At 40.9% G+C, this 23,081-nt stretch overlaps 1 protein-coding gene across 2 annotated transcripts in view; it reads left to right on the plus strand.

The window, feature by feature from the left end:
• Positions 1-23,081, plus strand: part of wnt4 (wingless-type MMTV integration site family, member 4) — a 160,222-nt gene that overhangs the window by 94,700 nt on the left and 42,441 nt on the right. For both annotated transcript variants that reach the window (XM_088083962.1, XM_088083971.1), the window contains one exon: positions 17,517-17,671. The gene's annotated coding sequence lies outside the window, so the exon portion shown is untranslated. The remainder of the gene's footprint in view (positions 1-17,516; positions 17,672-23,081) is intronic.

Here is a 23,081-nt window from a genome sequence, read left to right on the forward strand (position 1 = left end):
CATCAACGAACAATTAGATTTCTACATTTCCCTGATATCCCACAGATGTGATTTTGTTTACCGAATATAATTCCAGCCTGGCAAACTTGAAAATGAGAAGTTGATTACAGCCTTTCAAAGCTTCCCACTTCACACTACAGAAACAAACATCTTAAGGATAATTTATGCTCAGGGACCAGCCACTCTGATTGTTGCACTCTCAAGTGTAATTAGTTGCTTGTCTTAATGCCACCTAATTAGCGCTTCTTAGTAAATTAACAAATTAGAGTTATGTAATGCTAAAAAGAAATTCAAAGACCGAAGGTGCAGACTAACCTACAAAAGAAAAGATCAATAAATAAAGTAAAATTTGTGTAAGAGGAAGGCAAAGATAAATGTGTGCATGTAATCAAAACAGAACCGCAATCCCATTATAGACCAAGCAAAGTACATTAATCCACATAATTGCTCCTGAAGGAAATAGTCCCGTCTGAAACCAAAAGGATCACAAGCCAAGCCTATTTTAATCTTGACTAAACAAAGCAGAGGCAGGTCCTTACTCAGTCCACCACAACATCCTTCATCATCGGGTTCAACTCAGCAGGACAGTCAGGCTCTTTCAGCTCTAAATCATTTCATAATGAGTTCCTTGAAAAGAGAGCAGACACCAGGGCAAATTTTCCTCATGCAGCCACAGATATACAGCAATTACACCAACCATTAACTTTACCAATTTGAACACTGGGCCCCCGGGCCTGAACACCTCCCTTCATTAATGGATTCTAGACTTTCTTTCAAAGAGATCCCAGACATTGTGAACTGGAAACGTCCCCTCCACAGCAACTACACTCAGCACCTGCACCCCCCAGGGATGTGTACTCAGCCCACTACTGTTAAAAACTAATGAGCTATGGCTGCTCCGCCAAATACGACCCCAATCATAAGTTTGCAGACAACACGACACTGATGGTCCTCTGTTACGCCCCTCCCTCTGTCTTGGAGGCTGACATGGCCATCCTCATCAGGCAGCTTGCTGATATAGCATGCTCCCTCGGGTATGATGCGGCAGGCGATGCAAGAGGTGTTACTGGTGTGCATATTGCTGATGACCTCAACTGGTCACACTACTGCACCTCCCTGCCCAAGAAGGCAAAACAGCATCTCCACTGCCTCTGCCATCTGAAAAGAGCCAGGCTTCCCCCACATTGAGAACATACTGACCAGCTGCATCACTGGTCTGGGAACTGCGACTGCAAGTCCCCACAGATGATAGTGAAGTCATTGGAGTCCATCATTGGGACCTCTCCCCCCTCTATCCATGACATTTCCACAAAATGCTGCACAAACAGGGCCTCTAAGATCATTATGGACCCCTCCCGTGGACTTTTCACCCTGCTGTGAGCAGGAAGGGCAAGATCCTCCAGCAACAGCTTCTTCCCCGACGCTGCCATACTCTGAAGAACCCTTTTGCTAGACTACTAGCAAACTCCTCCTGAACCATTAAAGCAGCCTGTTCCACTCTGCATTTTCACAGTTCCTCATTAAAAAGAGTGAGTGAAACATTGTGGGCACACATTCACTTTACTTCCACTTTCCTAATTTGCTTCCAAGAGTGAGTCCACTGATTGTGGCAATTACATGAAAATGAATTGATTTTAATCCAATCACATAAATGCTTGTGTGACCAGGCCCTACCTCCGGTCACTTACATGAATTTATCAAGTTTTACGACAAAGAGCATGCACACTGGACATAACCACTATACATATGGCCAATGTCCTTCCCCAAAAAAGCAAAGTGCTTGGTAACGTTTGAACCAAGGCAGCTTGAGCTTCGTCACTCTCTGTCAACCTGGAAACACTCCCATCATTGAGCAAGCTCCACTAATCCCTAACCACTGCATGAGGGTGAGAGACACTCAATCTGTGTGTATATGTGTATGTGTGCTTGTGTGTGGGATAGAGAGAGAGACAGAGAAAGAGAGTGTGTGTGTGTGTCTGCCTGAGGACCACTGGGATTTCCCTTTTTAATTAATTAAGGATTTGTTTAGGGCACAAGGTCAGAAATGGAGAGAGAGACATTTTCTTGTGTAAAACCATGAGGCTGATGAGTGTGTGTGTGTGTGTGTGTGTGTGTGTGTATGTGTGTGTGTGTGTGTGTGTATGTGTGTGTGTGTGTGTGTGTGTGTTGGCATGAGCAAAAGAGAGCTAAAGAGGAGTGCAGCAAAGTAGAAACCACACAAAGAACAGAGAGGAAAGAAATCTATTTGTTAGGGAAGGATCGTAAGATGCTTTTTGATGGGAGAATTGAGCATTTGCTAAACTCCACCCCCTTAGTTACTGTTGCTAAGCCTGGTCTGTTGATTCTCTCATGGCACCATAGATTTATAATAATAACTAAGTACTGGATAGCGTCTGTTTATTCCAAAGGACATGCTTGCCTGGTGCATATGCCAAAAAAGTTTGGAGGTTTGAAGTTTACTTCCGTGGTATATGGTCCATTGAATGTGTTTTTCTTCCGCAGGTGTAAGATTACACTCGTATTCGTCTTTTATCATTTGTTTTTACTTTTAACATCAGGAAAAAAAAGGCTTACGTTGGCTGCCGTTGCTGGAGTATATGCTTTCCCAAATTCAGAGCCGCTAATATAAGCCCTAACTCCAATAACATCCAAGACCACCTCACATGCTGGAGAAATACTACACAGTGTATCTGTCAGCTGTAAAGAGGACTTTTTTATATCTGTAGTCCCACATTCTAAAGCAGTTAATGATGTGCATCTTGTCCTTGGAAGTAACACTTGCCTACAATTGCATGTAAAAAAGTTAGTTACCAGGCAGACTAACGACTGCGACTTACATTTGAACATCCAACAAACATTTCCACCCACTGATTACCAGTTTGCTGTTGTGTTTTTGTTTTATTATCAAAGACACCAATCTTTTTAACACTTTAGATGAGGAGTATGCGTCTTATGTAAAGTTATGTAAAACTCATGCAAATTGTAGAGGGTACGTTTTCCATGCATTACGGTAAGAGTGTGTGGGCTTCCAGGTGCTGTCCAGTCTTATTCCCTATGTGTGTGTCTGTGTGTGTTAGTGTGTGTTCACAGATGTGACTGGATCCCCTATTAAGGGAAACTCAGGCTGCGAGGAAGTGCAATAAAACACAGCAATGCAAATATAGATGGCAAGAAAAGATATAGACATAGGGGGGTGTGTGTGTATGTATGTATGTATGTGTGTGTGTGTGTGTGTGTGTAGGGGTGTGTGTGTGTGTGTGTGTGTGTGTGTGTGTACATTTTTTTGTGTTCTGGCAAAGCAGCTGAGGAATGCTGACCTTGCATCTCCAATCCTGATGAGCTGATCATTAATCCCATCAGTGTTTATAACCCTGATCCGAGTGTTATGGGCTTCATTACATAAAAAGGAATTAAGCTCTGCTTTTTCTTCTCATTACCTCATCCATCTTTTTGAGGCGTTACTATTTAAGCCACTGCAATTTTACCACCTGGTGACCTGTTGCAGACAAAAAAAGCTTAGAGCTAAGTGCTCCAAAGATTGTGGAGATGGTTGTGAATTTCCAGGAGAATGCAGCTCCACCAACCTCCATCACCCTGTGTGACTCCCTAGACGACACTGTGAAGTCCTTCTACTTCCTCGGTACCATCATCACTCAGGGTCTCAAGTGGGAGGTGACCATCCACAGCTCCCTTATTAAAAAAAGTGGCACCTGAAGAAGTTCAGCCAGGTTAAGACAATGATGGTGTATTTCTTCACTGCTATTGAGTCTATCCTCACCTCCTTCATCACTATCTAGTATGCTGCTGCCACTGCCAAGGACAAGGGCAGACTGCAGCATTTCTTTTGATCTGCTGCAGAGATGGTGACAAATACAGCTGCTTTGACAGTGTTTTTGGCGCACACTAAAAGGCACCTTTCACATCTGTCCCTAGACAGCATCAGTTGAGATCACAGCCGTACAGAAGTGGTCGCTTTGTTATTCTATGCCACTGGACGGCTGGACCGCACCTGCTGTATCAGCCTTTAGAGCGTGGCTGGACGGAACCTATCACGTGCACATGGTATGCCACAGAACAGCATCAGGTTGGAATGCTGCCAGTAGCAATGTAATATAAGGAGCATGAGGGCAATGGAAGGGTCAAAGAAAACCTGAACTTTCATTATGGAGTCCAGTGTTTGCTTCCAGTCTGAATGTGATGTGATGTGTTTTTTTTTTCTTTTTTTAGACCCTGTGCCTCCTTCCTTTAATTCTAGCCATCGATGCCAGTGTAGGTTGCCAAGTGCTTCTGTTACCTAAACATAACCACATGCCGCGTGTGCATTTGTTGACTTCACAGTAGCCGCATCCAGGAACATAAAGAGCAGACACAGAAGGATACTTAGAGTGTGATTTGTAGATGCGGAAGTCCACTGCAAACATGTGACAACTTCAGATGAGAACATGTTGTCATGTCATATCAGATTAGCCATATGTGTGTCTGAACTGTTATTCAGACGTTCGAACTTGTTCAGCAAAAGGTGTCCACCCTTCTTTTGCAATTCCCACGAAATTCTTGTCAGCCCCTTTTATGATTGATACACACTGTGTGGCATGCAGAGGGCTCACAGCACACACTTTAGGCACGTACACACACACACTCATACACACACTGTCTGTTTCTGGATATTCTAATGATTCATAGGGAGTAGCTGAGTGTTATTACAGTTTGGAGGGCTCTCACTCGTCAAAATGGCCCCTGGGTGCGCACATGTGTTTTTGAGGTCTGTGTGTGTGTGTGAGTTTGTGTGGACTTCATGCTCTGTGACACTTCTTAGACTAACATGAGTCAACGAGTAAGAATTTCAAAACTCTTTATGAGTGTTTCAGATTCATTTGTTCTCGAGAGCTCAGCGAATGAGAGCGCAGCGTTTTTCGGTGAGTGTGAGAAACGAGTGTGTGGATGTGATGGGTGTGTGTTGTAATGGTTTAAATGATTTAAATGAAATGTATGAAATATGGAAGTCGGCAAAAGCGATTTCTCATCATCTGACAAGGTGTTCAGCCCTTGTGATTTTACTTGTGAGCAAAATGTTATTTGGGCTTTCAGCAAGAAAAATGTGAGCCATTAAGTCGTGACTGAGAGTAATGTAAGAGCAGTTATGAGACCCGGCTTGCAGTGCTTCATATTGAGATGTTTTGCATTTGAGGCGCAGGTGCGTGTGTGCATGCATGCATGTGTGTGGTTAACAGGAATGTGCTGGGTGCAGTAATTGAGAGATAAGATCGCAGCAGAAAGCTCGGGTGCTGACAGACACACAGAGAGGTGATGAGACTGAGAGAGACGATCCTCAGTCATATCCCTTCATTTCCAGTGGCTGCATCTGTCAGGTGCGCTCCCACTTACCCATTTCCAGTTCCTGACAGCTTTCTGAGTTGTTAAATTTCCATAATATCAGTTTGTCCCATTTTGGCTTCATATGTGAAGTCAGATTCATATAACTTCATCTAACTCTAATCTCAGGTAAGCAGTGCTCATTTTGGCGTCATTTGGCAAAAATTCCATCATAAACTTTGAGCATGTTGTAATTAGAGTGGTTTTCAGGCTTTAGGAAATCTAGCCTGTGACAGGAGATTTTGTCCAATCACAGGTCATTTTAGAGAGGGGGCATTCTTATTGGCTGATACACATGCATGTCTTTTCAGATGGTGAAAGCCTAATTCAATGTTGGAGAATCCTGCAAAGGAAATTGCTATTCCAGCATTGGCAAAAACTGCCTACACTGCAGAGAAACCCAAAGAAGGAAGACAGACTTACTGAAAAAATAGACTGCAATGAAATTTGTGTCAATACCAGCAAAGCGTGTAAGAGATGGAGAGAAAATGTTCCTAATTGGGCTCTTAAATAATATCACTATTATATCACGATTCACAATGTATATCTTGTGATATATATATCTATATCTGTGAACTACTAAAATACAAAATTATTAAATGAACTACAGTTAAAAGTAGCTACTGCCATAAAATAAAGCTACATAAACTACTGTTATAAAAAAGGTGAATAAAATACTGTTGTAATGTTAAATAAAGTAAAGTATGGAGTTAAATAAAGTACTCTTGTAGTAAAGCTAAATAAAGTAAATTGCTTATGCCTCTATGCAATAGGCCATCATTGTTTTCCAAAAAGTATTAAAAACACATCAGTCAGCCACACTGTTGAACTGGGTGACTTATGCCATGGCTATGGACACTGTTTATTTCAAGTCAGTCCCGCACACCCTTAGGGAGGATCACTTGTGTATTAATCCACAGCTTCAAATAGTCCCCAACAAATGAATTTGTAACTTCAGTTTGACAAACATTTGTTAAACTCTACAGTGCCCAGCTGTTTTAGAGTTGTGTTGAATACACAGACAGACATACAGTGTCTTTATGTTAAATATGTGCATTCGCAGCTCATTCCAAACATCCTCCAACCTTCATTGTCTTGACTGTGCAGAAATGAAAGTTAGGAGACGAAAAGAGAGGAATTCTGTATGTGTAAATACATTTTTGTTCACACACACATTTCGCTCAGCAATTCCAGCCAAGACGTTTTTGTGCAGATGGGAAAAGCGGATGCATGAATTGGTGTAATGATTTTCCGAACGGCCAGAGATATAACTCGTTATGTGACACACAGGGGAAGGCTTAAGGTGGGTTTGCTGTTGAGCTGCATCCAAGCACACTTCCCTCTCTTATTGGACCCGCTAGAGTGTAGTATGTGCATGCTTGTGTGTGTGTGTGTGTGTGTGTGTGTGTGTGTGTGTGTGTGTGTGTGTGTGTGTGTGTGTGTGTGTGTGTGTCTGTGTGTCTGTGTGTGCGTGTGCGAAATGTCCAGTGGGGCTATTGTAGTTAATATGACCAGGGTCAGGGATATGGTGGGTGATGAAACTTAACTCTCCTCGTAAACCGACTCATTTCCACCATAGCATGTAAAGCACACAAGGAGAATGGTGGGAGCGAGTGAAAAGCGAGGGAGGAAATAAGGATGGATGGAAGGGAGGAAACAAGGTAGTTTAACCCTTTGAAAACTGAGCAAACTGGCTTGATTTCTTTCAAAAACAATGAGGAAGTTAACAAGAAATGACCCCAAAATTTGCGAGAAATTAGTACAAAGTTACAAGAAAATGAGCTGAAATAAGCAAAAGAAAAAAAGAAGAGTGAAAGAATAAAAAGCAAGAAATGACACAAAAAAGTGCTAAAATGAAATATTAAATATAAATATTTCCTTTTCACCTTTTATCATATTAATTGCATTTTGTGGGACATTTCATACCAAGTTGCTGACTGCCTTTTCCCTCATGTTTTCGTAAGAAATTCAACCAGATTTGTGCATGTTTCAAAAGTTTGCTTGTGAAAGACATCTGAATGAAGCACAAAAAATCTGACATTGATCCTGGTTTTAAAGGGTTAAGGGAGAATAGGAAAAGAAGGAGGGGGTTTTAGGCAAGAAGTAAAATAATAGAAATATTTAGCAGATGCTCAAGCAAGAAAGTGAGGAATAATAATAATAATAAGTAATAATAATAATAAGTAACTGGATGAAAAGAGGGAGCGTTGTGGATGTATTTGATGATTTTTGAATGAGAACGGGCTGGATAATGGCAGGAAAGGAATGGGAGCAAAGGAGGGAGGAAGGAGGAAAGGGCAGAGGGATTGCGAAGGGAATTAGGATGGGAAGGAAAGCAAATTAAGGAAATGAAGAAGTGATAACTGAATAAACGTCTTAAAACAATAAACAATAAACAATAAACAATTTATGGAACAAAATGACGAAATAAAGAGATAATAAAGGAGAGGGGAGAAATATAAGGAGGGAGGCAGTAAGGAAAGGACACAGAAAACAACAATGAATGAAGGAAGAGAAGACGAAGAAATGGGGAAACAACAAAAAAAAGACAAACGGTGGAAATTTGGACAGAAAAAAGAAAGGAGGAAAGGTAGGAAATGGGGTGAAAGAGGAGGAAGGAATCATATGTGAGGGATGGAGGGATGGATGGAGGAATGCCAGTGTTAATCCGTGTGTGAGAGCAGCGGCTCAGTGTCAGGTGTCTGCCTGTGAATGGGCCTGTGTCACTGCGGTATCGCAGCGACCTGGCCGGGACGCAAGGAGGTGGGGGAGAAAGAGCTGCAGCAAACCTGACAACAGGAATGTATTTATGAGTATGACGGAGCAGCGGCAGGCAAACACAAGTGAGAAACAGTGAAAACCGAGGACAGGAAGGCGTGGAGAAAGCAGCATCAAATGTCGGCCTCTCTACCTGTTGGCCCGTGAGGCTGAATGTCTGTCATCAGCGGGCTTCTGTGTCCTGAACGGGAGCCAATTTGTAGAGAATTTGTAACCCTCCATCCTCCTCTTTTTCCCGCTCTGATTCAGTCTGTCTGACATTTTTATGCCTGCAGATTGTTGTCACAATACCACAGTCCCACACACTAAAGCCCCCCCCCCACCCCCCACACACACACAGAGCAGTAGTGGAAGGAGTCGTCTTACATAGAGTTCTTAAAACTTTACAAATCAACATTTTGCACCAACAATGGGTCAAATGATTATGTTGTGTGAGGGGGTTGATGATCCTATGCACAATAGTCAGTGCCACAGTCCTACTGAGACTTTTAGTGTCTTTCAGCTTATTGTTATAGTTTTCCGGCCTATAACTTTAATGTTTTGGTTCAGTCTCTCTGTTCTCATTCACCTTTTTTTTCCTGCACTTACTATTTGTCCAGGTCCTCATGGTCAACAAAGTAAGTGACTTGCTGGTGAACGTATTGGAACATTTAGCAGCTAATGAGCTAGATATTTCCCTCAGAAGTTAGAGAAGAGATCAAAAATAGAGCTATAAGCTATATATTGACGCAAATATTTTCTTACACATTAAAAATACCTCATAAGTAGATAATAAAATTGTGTTTACAACCTGTTTTTCTTTAAGGATGAAGTTCTTATAGATGGCGATGTCGTGAGTTTCTGCTTCAGTCTTGGCTAAAATATCTCAACAACTGATGAGTGGATTTCCTTGAAATTTCATGTGTGTCATCATGGAAAAATGTGGTCCTGGTGAAACCAAATGTAGCCATTTTGGGGGTTTTTTGCCAGATGTTTTCTATATTTGTCTGTGGACATTTTAATTCAGCATGGTAAGGTCACAACTGTGCAAGATAAAGTCAAAAAAATGTCACAGGTGTGTAGCTGCGATTGAAAAGTCTAGTTCAAAGATGTGTGTGATCTGAGCACTAGAGGTGGGGATGGGGTCATTTGCCCCCCACTTTACGCTCCTGGCTGACAATTGTTTTAAGCTTTAGCTGGAATTATCCTATCGCAAGACAGGGTTTAGTTTGAACAAGTTTTCGTACTGTCAGGTAGTTTAATCGACAACAGTATTATATTAAATAGAGGCTGGTCATGTATTTTATATTCAAAATCTTAATCTTCAAACTAACTAGCCTATCTATTGTTCAGTAAAAAGAAGATATTTTGCTCTGAAATGTGGAGCAGAAATGTAACGTAGCATGAAATGGTAATACTCTAAACCTGTACTCAAGAACATGACTTACATAACTGTACTAACATGCTGTCCCCAACTGCAAACTAAAGCATGAAAAACTTGGCAGCTTCATTGATTAGCACTCAAACTCATGAACACGCCAAACTGCCAAACATATGCACAACCCTCTCAGAACGTGTCCGTGTATGTCTGTGTGTGCGTGTGGTACTAATTACGCTCGCTCTGTCTACAAAACAGCTTCCTCATTTTTCACCTGCTCAACACACACATTCCGACTTGACACGCATATCCAACCCCTTCTCTCCCTCTTTCTCTCCCTTCTCTCGTTGTCTTGTCTCATCTGTTGCTTCCTGTTCTTCTCCCTGATAGGTGTTTGTGTGTGCACGTGTGTGAGTGTTTGTGTGAGACTTACTGACACTTTACTGATGGAGTGATGTCCATCTGATCCGCCTGCTGTCTCAGGTGTCCCTCAGCAACGCTCACAACACATCAGTCATCCTAAAGCTGCCCTGCAGCCCCAAAACACACACGCACGCGCACACACACACACACACACACACACACACACACACACACACACACACACACACACACACACACCACCAGTCATACGCAACTGCACAGATAAAATCGCACATCTTAACACAGACACCGAAGACACATCACAACACTGACCCACCCACACACACACCTGCACCAGTGCAATTTCACATCTGGATAGTGGAGGATCGGGGGGGTGAGGGGGGGTTAACAAAGAGATAGGGTGCTGTGACCAGGACCCTAAACATACAGAAACGCACACACACACACACACACAAGCACACACACACACACACACACACACACACACATAGGCACAGTTGGCCTTAGGCAGATTCTTTAGACTAAAGTCTCCATCCTGGGTGGCAAGATTCACACACACACACACGCACACGCACGCACACACACACACACACACACACACACACACACACACACACACATACACACACACACACACACACACAGTATCGGGCCAGTGATGGAGGTGAAGTGTCAGAATCGAGTGATAGATTGAACTCATACCAGAAGCAATGGAGTGGTAATCACACTGAACTGGAACCAGTAAAAATCCAGTCTCTGTGTGTTTATTCTTGTACCTGTATGTTTGTGTGTGTGTGTGTGTGCGTGTGTGTGTGTGTGTGTGTGTGTGTGTGTGTGTGTGTGTGCGCCCGTTGCAGAGGGGTGGTAATTCCATCCGAGACCCTCAGAGTGACCCCAAAACACATACTGCCCCCCCACGCCTGAGGCCGCACACAAGCCAAAACACACACTCAGCCAAGCCACACACAGTCACAGACAGCAGCTCACCTCCCCAGCAGTAACAGCAGGTTACCTGTTACCATTAGCAACCACATCTCATTTTCAAAGAGATAAATGTGTATTTGAAACCCAGGAAGTAGTGAATAGCATATAATTCCTTGCATTTCCTTACTCTTTCCAGTGTCATTAGGCTAATTGTTAAGGACTCATAAAGACTTGCTGCTTACAGAACAAATTTAACGCATGTACACACACCTGCAGATTTGTCTGATATTTACTTAACAATGATGCCAACAGACACATTTCTGTCAAGTTGTGCCTAACAGTGAAGATGTCTAGGTCACAGGATTGTGTTTGCTTCCATTAGCTGAGTTTGACAAAGTTGCTCACACATCAGCCCAAAAAATATTGATGCAAAGACTAGACAGATTTTACACACTATGCTATGAAAGAGTAAGTATTGCTCTTATCCTAAATAACTGACCCCCCCCCCCCAGTTCAGGACAACCTTAGGTTTCCTTTCTGCTATTGCCTTGCTCATTGGGGTTTGACGTTGGGGTTCTATACATTTAAGAGCCTGCAAACCTGCTCTATATGAAATGTGTCATATGACAACTTCTGCTGTGAATTGCCGCTGTATAAAAAAAATTAACTGACTTGATTTGACTAGACTTTTATTGGCTGCACATTTTATATGTATCAAACTCACAATACCACACATCTTTTTTTACACTGTGATGCTGTAATGGAAATTCAAGGCTGGTAAATGATGAGTGGATTATGCTAAATAAAACTTCCTAGTGTTAACTTGTTGACTCTTTTCTCCACCACCACTTCAGGACATTTGCCTACTGCTGCTGCTTAAGATAAATGTCATTACTTTTCAAGTATGAGGATGAGGAGGAGATGTCTCCTTAGTGATGCATCAGTTTTGTCAAGTATTACTCATCTGAAGGTATTATACCCTTAAAATAAGACGCAGGATCCAAAAATGGAGTGGGAAAGACCATTTCCTCTCTCTGTCTGAATTATGGAAAATGCTACTCAATTATAAAGTCAGTAGGTAGCCAGTTAGTAGAGATAGAGAGACCTTGGTTGAGAGCTCACTTTGGGGAGTGTCTGTGGTTATAGTGTTAAACCTCTGAGCTGGGCTGTTCCCCTCACACTGAGATTTTAATCACTCCTTGTTGATTCAAGCTATTGTATTTTTAATCCCTAACACTTAGGATGATACCTTTGGTAAACTGTGGTGCAGTGTCTGAGTGTGTGTGTTTAGACTGTTTATTTTGGCAGTGGGGTTGACTTAGTAAAGGAGAGGCAGAGTAAGTAGCAATTGTTGGCCACTGTTCTTAAACAGTATCGTTAGCGAGAGTGAAAACCAATGCCAGATTCACTCTTTGTTTGCTTGGCATTTTATCTTATTATATTTGCATTTTTTTTCTGCCCCGTGGCCTCAATTTTTGTATTTTCCTCTTGGATATGCACTGCATAAACATCGCTATGTTTCTATAATGTCCCAACCAACAGCCTGCTGCAGAAATGTTCTGAACTGTTGCAAAATAATAAGAAAACTAGAACTGCTACTTTGTAGTTGTATGCCACCGTGCGGCAGTCAAGTTGCAGATACAGTTTACAAAAACATGAATGCTTCACATCTTCTCCCGGCACCACAGAAGGTCTATACAATCAGCACAGTTTTGAGATTAGTGTCACCAACTCAGTATCTAACCTAATATCTCCTCTTTTGTTAGCAAGTTATGACGTTGCCTAAAAGCCAGAAAAGTGTTTTTGCAGAGCATAATGATGCCACAGTGAAGTTGTCATTTGTCCTTTGCAATATACAATAATATCATAACATCATTTTATCCTGTTTGACATTTTTGTGAAATTTTATTTCAATGAGAGAATGAATTCCTGAATTATGGCTAAAAACAGTGACAGTGACCTTAACCTTTGTGCTTCGACCACCAAATTCTAATCAGTTCATTCTTGACTGATGTGGATATTTGTGCCAAATTTAAAGAAATTACCTCAAAGTGTTCTGGAGATATTATGTTTACAAGAATAGGATGGATGCACAACCCGAAAACATAATGCTGGCAATAGCTATCACTGGCACAGAAGCAAAATAAGAAAATACATGCATACATACAGTAAATAAAAACACTTCTAATGGGTTATCAGTGACAACTGAGAGGGATTGCTTTTGTATGAGTCTACACGTTTTTGCGACAAACCTGCATAGTATGCATTTAACACAAGCTGGACTCCTGTGCATGGTACGATTTTAATGCTAGATTACATGTGTATGTCTTTCTGAAGGCTAATCTACAGCATGTTGCTAATTACAGTGCATGTTTCTTACACGGGCTGTGTTTGTGTGTATAAAATATGAAAAACACCAGTTACAAAACAAATCAGACAGATTCATTGCAAGTGGAAAGAAAGGTCCGGAGTCAGCTGCCATCAGATCTAATCCTCTGTGTATCATCAGATAGCATGCGGAGCCACCCAGAGATTCCTCACAAACCACATCTGTTCAGCACATGACCCTGCAGCCATGCCATACAGTATCATACTGCAGCCAGGCCAGCTCTCTAGAGACAGCGGGGCTCTACTCTGATGCGTTTTTACGGAGAAAAATGAGTCAGGATAAGGGGGAAACACAAGACATGAGGGATGAGACTGAGGCGATGGTATATGGAGGAGAAGACGAGAACTGACAGCACTGACGCGGTTATCGGTTATTGATTTGTGGTGAATTTGTCTTGTGAGTGCATTGTTTAAGCATGAACGTGTGCTCTATGATCTCTTCCAGATGACGATTTACATGACGATATCACACTGCCTGCCGATCATGTGACTTACAGGACGCTTCGTGGTGTTCTAACCAGAACTATAAAGCCACCCTGCACCCTCCGCGCTATCGTTCTTATGTCCTGGCTGCGTTTTCTCATATATCCTCTTACATCTAATCTCTGCTTACCCCAAGACCTCCAGGAACCCATCATTTTGACAGTGGAGGATGTTGGGGGTTTACCCTGTGCCTACATATGTGCACTAATGAAATCATGCATTAACAGCTCGAAGTGTGCATGAGCTGAACGCAACATGTTTTTCTGAATCTCTGTTAGAGCGGAAACAAGTCCCGCTCGCTGCCAGTAAAGTCCCATTAATCACCCTTGCAGCCACAAGGCAGGCCAGGCCAGCGGATGGGACCGTATGTCTGTAACTTTAAACCACAATGCCTCGCCGCTTATGAACATTGTCTGTCCTCCATCGATCACGCATCTGGATCCCATTGTCTCATGCCCCGACATCAGACAGTCATCTGGAGCCCATGGAAGAAGAGGGAGGGGAAAAGAGGGGAAGAAGGGCACTCCGATTACTGGTAGAGTGATTAATCATAACCATATTGGAAGTAGGACGAAGCAATGACAGAGTTGGACCACAGGGCAGAATGATAATGGCTGCTCCTCTGGGTTCAGGGTGTCGATAATGCTGTGAGATCGAGGGGCCGCGGCCAAAAGGCGAATGTGAATTCTGGATTAAAGGTTAAAGGGTAAGACATGAACTGTAACCTGATAAGTTAAGGAGAACTAGTGCTTTGCGTAAGCAGTAATAGCTCTGTTTGATGTTAGCATAAGAAAGCCATTGCTCTTTTAGAGCGATGGAGATCACCTGATCCCAAAGTCTCATGTCTGATTGTTGGTCTGTTTCAGAATTTTTCACTTTTAAACTTTTATGTCTAACTTTTCTTGATACGCAGTAGTTCTCTCCTCTGTCTTTGTGTCTGTTTTAGGTGAATAAGGTGAGATGGAACACACAAGTGGGTTGTTAGCCGTCAAATGAAGTCTAAAGTCAATTTTAGAGATATGTGGATGGTCAGCAAGCTTAACTGATGAAGGATGACCACAACTGTACAAGTCAAAGTGAAGCAGATTATCCAAAAAAGTCAAAGACAGAGTAAATGTATTTGCATAGCCAGAGGGTCAGCACAGCAAGACCTGTTTTAGTGTAGTTTTCCCACATGGTTGTTTTTTAGCAATTCACTGTGTATTCACCAGGGATATTGCCCTGAAAAGCAATTGTTTTTCACCAAAATATTGCTTCATGTCCTGCCATGATAGTGCCATGAAAAGTGGTTGTGTTTTTTGGAGACATTGCTGTGTTTCCAGCAGGGATTTTGCCACGAAGACTGGGTACTGCAAGCCAAAAACATGATGTCCGAACCATAACCAAGTGGTTTTTGTGCCTAAACTTAACCACATGTTAAACATAGCATTCTTAAAATGTAAAGTTTCAATGTGTCCACTATGTAATCATGTACAAATGTGATATATCCGTGGTTTGCAGGAACATACAATACAATCATTTTTTTCTGGTAAAAATTTTTGGTCTGTATGACAAACATTATTGTCATCCATGCATCATCTATGTACACACTGTCTGCACAAATTTCTGCAGTGCCAGAATGGAACTAACAGTACAAGATGTTTTGGTTAACCAATGACCAGTCAAAGTGGAATTTTGACCAAGAAACATAGTACCAAGTGAATAATAGCTTTGTGGAATGAAATTTTAACGATCCATTAAAAAGAGAAGGACTTTACATTCTGAGCATCATATGCAGGTTCACAAGTAAGGTGCCAGTAAAGGTACCTTGTCTATTTCATCTGACAAACTGTATTTGTCTTTACCCCAACATTCAGAAATTACATGATTTAGATAGACAATGTTATAATTAGTTTTACTGGTTCTCTTTTCCAAGATATATAACTGGCGCCCTGTGCAATTGCAACTGTGGAGCATTTCTCTTTACATTAAGTAAAGAAGAAGAAGACATACAGTAGGAATCAGGACTGCTGGTGTGACCAAACATAAAGATAAACCTATGGGAGATGAAAATTTGCAGGAGAAAGGTAGAGGGGGTGTGTAAAGCAGATGGGTTTTAGTTTTTTGACAGGTCGTGTGGAGGAAGTTAAGACTATAATGTATCAAGTGATGACTGGCTTGTTGTGGAGAAATGAAGGTAGCCAAGCACATAGTATTCCTCGTATACTGTATTGTGAAGCTATATTGGGCAGTCCACATGCCAAAGATTACATGGAATATTTCATACTCCCTAAAATAAACCTTCATAAACTGATGCAGGGGCCACAGGAATGAAAACAACTTTTTTTTTACCTGAGTTCACCTACATTCACATTAGAAACACCTGTACCTGCAGCGTGCTCTCTGTTCCTCCACTGAGTCCTTCATGATGAACTAAATGTGCAACTCCAATCATAGACAACTATATAACTCCAGCCAAATAACTCATATCACCCTCACCAAAATGTCCTTTGAGCTTTAATCTCTAAATTCCTCTTGAGTTCACTCCGTGACAATCCTCTCATAACGTGGCAGAGATGGAGAGGAGCTGTTGAAAGGCAAAATGTTTAAAAAAGAAAATCAATAAAAGTCTCTTGTGATTTGAGTAAGACTCTCCAGATGCTGGACACCAGACAAAACTCTATCTTCTTCTTCTTCTTTGCCTAAAGCCTCCACCTCTGCTCACAACAATACCGGCCCACGTTCAAAGGAATTCACTAAATGGATGGAGTGTGAGTTGCAACCGCTCTTCCAGAACCTCTCACCCTCTATCCCTGCTGTACCTTTAATAACAATCCACAGCAAGTATTTGTTTTCACTTTATTTCATTTAAAGAGGACTAAACTTTCCATGGACACAAAGACAATAACAGAGAATATACCGTACCTACATTTAAAAAAAAAAATCTGACAAGCACATTTTGTTTTTCTAGCTTGTCACCAGCTGCTAATATCTAAATACCTTTCATTCTGTCAGAATTTAAGAATTTAAGGTGTATTTAAGTAAAGTAAGATGTGAAAGGGCTCAATCACTAACAGCACACAGTTGGGAATTTGGGAGGCCTAGAAATACCTAGATATTTTAGTCACAAGTTTCTGATGTCCTTAAATGTCAAGTCCTAAAATGTGGTGGTTTTTTTGGGGGGGGGTTTGCTCTGTTTTTTGAGCTATCACTCAATTTTTTTTCACTTTTAAAATCAGATAAAGTAAAGATTAAGTAGAAGTAAGTAACTAAGTAGTAAGTAAAGAAAAGCTGCAGATCTTTACAAGATCTTTTTACCAATTTTCCAGAGAATTAGCTAATTAAAACATAAATTAACATGTGTTTCCATTCCAATACTGCAAATATTATCAGTTGGTTCATTGAGATAAACAGTTGATGGCACTAATTCTAAAGCACCAGTAAAAATACTCCAAAGCAAAAATGACACCATATATGCTACACATATTACTGGAATATTATTAGTGATGCATGTATTATGTCAAGGAAAATATTTTTTTAAATATTTTTTGTATACTGGTCATATATTTTGTAAAATCTTGGACCTATGAGATAGCTAGTAACTAAAGCAGCCAGATAAATGTTGTGGGGTTAAAGGTACAATATCTGCATCTGAAGTTATATAGGGGAAAATATAAATGCAGAAAATTTGAGTAAATGTATATTCTAGTTATATTCCACCAATCCACTCCTTAACTTCTTCTCACCAACTTTTAAACTTTATCCAAGGTTTTTTTTTTTGTTTTCGCTTGCTTGCTTGTTTGTTTAAATGCACTTCCATAATTTCACTTTTTGATTTATTGTATTCAAGGTTTGTGAAGTCACTCGTTGGTGTGGACTCCCATTTTGAAGCCTCGAGTTTGGCATTTTGGCCATCACTATCTTGTTTCGTTGGAGCCAGAAATGACCATATTTGGACAAGAGGGTGCAGCTGACTGAGAAATGGAGGACACAGCAGACACCCAGGTGAGTTACAGTTTATACTAATGCACCACCTGTACAGTTGTCGTGAATGTCAAGTTACTACAGACACCAAATCCGTTTTTGTACAAGGCTGTAAACATGTTTATTGCTGCTGTAAAGTTGGGCATTTTAACATGGGCGTCTATGGGACGACTTGCTTTGGAGCCAGCTTCAAGTGGCCATTCAAGGAACTGCAGAATTTGACACTTGCTTCCTGTCCCAATGTGATGTTTTTTTGCTACAGTTTTCCATGTGCCTTGTGTGCCTAATCCTATCCGTCCAAGCTAGTGTGTGCATTGGTTGCCATGTGCTTTTGTTGCCTAATACATGCAGCGTAATCCCACCATGTGCTTGTTTTGACATCATAGTAGCAGCATCCCGGAACACCAACAGCAAACGCAGAAGGATAATATATAGACGCCAAAGTCTGCTGCAAAGCAGCAATATATGGTTTGTTGGATCCTTGGCGCTCCTTATATTACATTACATTTCAACCCGACGTTGTCCAATGGCGTGTCATGCTGACACGATAGGTTCTGTCCAGCCACATTCTCAGCTGAGGGTGTCCAGTGTCGTATCATGTGGACACAAAAAGTGGCTTGAGAATGGGCTGAAATGACAGTAGACATCGCAACAGGGAGGCAAGCAGACTTTGAACAAGTGAGAACATGTAATGTTTAGTTAGGGTATGTAAGACTACCTTGATTTTTGACATTACATACAAATGTTAATTTAATGAAATATTTATTATATAAGCATATGCCAGCCTCTTCTGTGAATCACTATGTGACAACAAATTCACTTAAGGCTGGTTGGCTAGGTCACTTAACTGTGTTGACTTTTGGACTTGCAGAGGTCAGAGAAACATTTTTAGGGGTCAATTAATGTCTTGCTGATAAAAATCTACTGTCACGCCGATTTGACTTACTTACTAATATCAAAGCGGAGATGTGAGCAGGTTCCAGAGAATATCAACAGTTGAACAGAACAGATGAACATCAAACATTTTGTGCTGTCTTTGATCTGCGGATTAAAGTAATTGATGCTGAGTTTTATGGGATGGAGTGTGCTCAGTGTATGGAATATGTTCTCCGGCTGTGTGAGGCTTTGCCTGTAAGAATCTGGATGACTCATTACATCCCCCACCCCCCATTAAACTCCAGCTCCGGTCAGACGCCCCCAATCCTGCTCTGGCACCTCTCCTTCTGCTCCGTTCAGGGCGATAAGCCCCAATTATGACTGCCCTCGTCCGGAGTTCACACACATACACACACACACATGCAGACACTCAAACACACATGCTAAACTGTAAGTAAGCAAGCATATACACAAACACACACACACACACTCAGTGAGGGTTTTGATGGTCAGGTGCCCCAGACAGCATTCCCCTGTGTGATTAGGCTTAGTGAGCCATCTCCTCTCTCCAACCTGTCGCCAGTAGCTCTGCTTGGCCTTAACACCCAGCCAGCCGGCTACACAACACCACTGTCTGTGTGTCTGTGTGTGTGTGTGAGAGAGTCAGTGTGTGTAAGTATGTATCCGCAAATCCAGGCAGTGTGTGTGTCAAATTTCTCTTTCACACTGATCTACACTGTGTGTGTGTGTGTGTGTGTGTGTGTGTGTGTGTGTGTGTGTGTGTCTGCTGTCTGCAACCCCTAAAGCTGTGTGGATTAGTGACAGGACCCCACCAGAGCATGACAAGGCTTTTGTCTCTGGAGCCCAGTGGTTTTATGGCTGAGCACGCTCTTGTGTGTGTTATGCATGTATGTTTGTAAGTGTGTGTGTGTGTGTTTGTGTATGTGTATCCGTGCAGCTATGTGTGAGTGTATTTGAAGGCATGTACCCAAGAAGTTACTGTATTTGTTGTCTTTATTTCCTGGCCGTTATTTGTTAACCCTTTGAGACCTCGATCAATGTCACTTTCCTTATGTTACATTCAGACGCCTTTTGCTAGTTTGAACTCTGAGCAAATTGGTGCAATTTAATTTAAAAACATGGGAATAAAGGGAAACTGTTTTTGAAAAGATAAAGGAAAATGCTATAGGGACAAAGCCAGGGAAATCTGTATGTATAATTATCATACTATCATCAGTTTAAAATTATGTTACAAAATAATTTTAACTTATCAAGCACCATTTTCTGGTCTTTTTTTAATTTCATTTGATTTCTTTTTTTTTTTTTTTACTAATTTTCAAGAATTTTTACTTGTACATTTTATTAATTCCTTGCAAATTTGGGGGTCATTTCTTTTTTTGTTATTCATTGCATTCTTCCTAGGCTTTTGAAAGAAATTAAGCCAGTTTACTCAGGTTCCAAAAGGTTAATCATAGTGTGGAGATGGTTAATGGAGGGGGGAAAGGGGCTTGAGGTTTGAAGTCAGGCTTATAACTGTGTGTACGTGTGTATGCACTGCTCCACTGAGACTTGTAGCTCCACAGGCTGGAGGAAGCTGCTGTGTCATCAGCTGTCACTCACACATCCTCAGGCTGCTGTGTGTATTTAAAACTCATAACTGAATGAAAGTGATGGATTCTGCTTGGGGCATGATAAGTAATCAATTACAGTTCATCATGAAATTTATTAGGCTGGCTGCAATCCCTGAGGCAAAGCAGTTCCTTACATTTATCAACCTGTTGATCTTTACTCCCAGGTTTTTAGGTCATCAATAACATATTTATAAGGAAAAACATGCTTGTTGTAGACCCCTTTTATCACCAGCCTTTTTTTTTTCAAATCAAATAAGTAAATTTAACATATTATAAGAAATCTCTAGCTTTGGCAACCTCACTGAGCAATGCTCTGACATACCTAAATGACAGAGTAAGTTAGTTTCCACTGACTTCCAAACTAACATAAAGTATATGGCTATCCCCCAAATTACATATTAAACCTCCTAACAGTCGCAGTTTTTAGACACATTGTGAAAAAGTTGCAGTCAAGCTATTTGAGTTGAGGTTCAAACAACAAAACTCCCCTCTAAAACCCATGCACTCAATCCCCTTACACTCTATACTCAGAGATATACCTCTGAATTTATCCACTACAGGTCTACAGAGTGTGCATACCAGATCTAACTGAGCATTAACCCCGCTGTCCCTTTGTGACAGCACTTCATGTGGGTGTCTTTGTGTTCATGTGTCTTTGCGTGTGTCCTGGTAATTGGGGATCGTGGGGTTGACGCTGCGGTTTTTCCGTGGAACTGTGATTCCGACTGGAAATGCCAGAGCTTTGACCTCACACAGCAAAGATCCCGACCCTAAATCCCTGTCTGCCATCTGATAGTCCAACACAGACACACACTGAGGTGTGCAGAGGAAAACCACAGAGACCAGCTGTAAGTTGGGGATGAAGGGGCACAGCTGACCGGGGGGTGATGATTTGAGGAAGACAGTAAAATATTCACAACATATTGTTTAAAATAGCAATACAAAAATAGTAATTTTTGTCTAAGTATGTTCTGCTGAAATTTCCTACATACTCTAGATTTTTACATTTGAATGTTATTTTTAGTCATTGTTTACTTTTTTTTTATACATAAAGTTTTATTGCCCTGTGTTTTGCCTCTCATGGCTGTGATTGCTGAAACTTGTTTGGCTTTGCAGACAACATAGAGCTGAAAAATTGACTTACTCTCCTCTGCATGTTAGAAAAAAAAGACCATTACATTTACGTTTGTATTTGGTTATTTTTATTTCTTTAATAAAAACACACTGCTAACTGAGCAATCAAAGCAAAGGCAGCAAAAGAATGTGTTTCTGAGACAAGTATTGATTTTTCTTGACTAAAATTAGTCATTCTAATGGCTCCATTTTTTTCTGTTATAATTACTTAACAGAATTTTTGAGTCTCACGTCACTGTTAGGGAAACAAAAGACCTTTTTTGGGTTGCTGCACACCTGGCTGTATGCAAAGTTTAAAAGAAAAAAAATACTGAGGTCCAACTGAGCTTGCTAGAACCTTTGGGGGTCCCTCCTGGGACAAAAAAATATGTCCCTTTTCTAAATATGTGCATTTTAAGATGTTTGGAGACCATGAATTGGATAACAATAGCTTCAAAACAGTGAGCAGAAGTACACATGATCTGTTAAGCAGAAGCCTGTTACATGAGAATCAAGTTAAATGTTGTACTGAATGATCCACTATACAACCTGGAAATACAGAAGTGGCTAAACTGATCACAAAACATTTGAAAACATTTTTATGTGTAATGCTTAATTTAAGCATTCAAGTAGAAAGCAGTTGACAGTGCTGCTTTCTCTCACCCTCTCTGTGTACTGCCTGTCTCTGTGCCTCACTTGTCTCTCCTGCCAAAGTGCGGTTAAAATGATTTAGTAAAATGACATACACCTTCTTTCTTTCATCTTTGTTTCTGGATTTGCATAAAATTCAAATTATTGTGTCTCACAGTGTATAAATGTTAGCATAATGTATGTTGTGCTATAATATATGTATACAGTAATGTTATATTGCATTGATAATTATGACGGACTCTTAAATTGGGTCTATAGGTTTCACTGTCATTGCCAAAGAACCTATTCACTATATCTCTGTAGTTATTACATTTTTCAATCGGATCAGGTCAGTTTTTTCTTCTTTTTTTTCTTCTTTTTTTAATGCAATAGCCAAGGCCTGAGGCATTGTGTTTTCCAGTTGTTCAGCCATACATACATCTGTCTGTCCAACACATTCTTGGCTTAAACATTCAAGAGGACTAAAGGATGAACTGAAAAGATTTTGGTGGTCAAAGGTCCAGGTCACATTCACAGTGCCTTTGCATTGCATTGCATATCTCAATAATACCTTGAGGGAAATTCTTTAAATCTGACAAATTTCACAAATATATACTTGGACTAAATGATACGCTGACTAGAATTTGGTGTTCAGAGGTCATGGTCACTGTGACTTTGCATCTGTTTTTTGAACCCAGTATTTGAAGATGGCCTTGAGGGTGCTTCCTCAAATTTGGCACAAACATCCACTTGGACATAACAATAAACCTATTAGAATCTGGTGGTCAAAGGTCAAGGTCACAGTGACCTCATAAAACATAGTTTTGGTCATAACTCAAGAACCTTGGATGCCTACCTTGAAACAGTGTTGACTGTATAGATCTTCTGTGAGTAAAGCATCTATGCTGTGACAGACATGGATGTAAACTTTAAGAGCAACTTGACTGGTACTCGGGGGCATTCAACCACATGGCGGTAAATCTAGTTTTTGGTGTTTTGAACAGTTCAGTGACATAATGCTTATTCTATCTTGCTAACTCATCCTGTTATGTATCCCCTCCCTTCCCGAAGCTGAGCCTATACTGAAGAAATTGTTTAACTTTCATCTGTCCCAGTGAAGAAAGTAAACACAGGGTCACTTTCATTTAAATGTAACTGTTACCAGCCTCTGCTGGGATTAC

This window comes from Plectropomus leopardus, chromosome 2, assembly GCF_026936395.1.
Source record: "Plectropomus leopardus strain MGB_pleo_1.0 chromosome 2, ASM2693639v1, whole genome shotgun sequence".
Lineage (NCBI taxonomy): Eukaryota > Metazoa > Chordata > Actinopteri > Perciformes > Serranidae > Plectropomus > Plectropomus leopardus.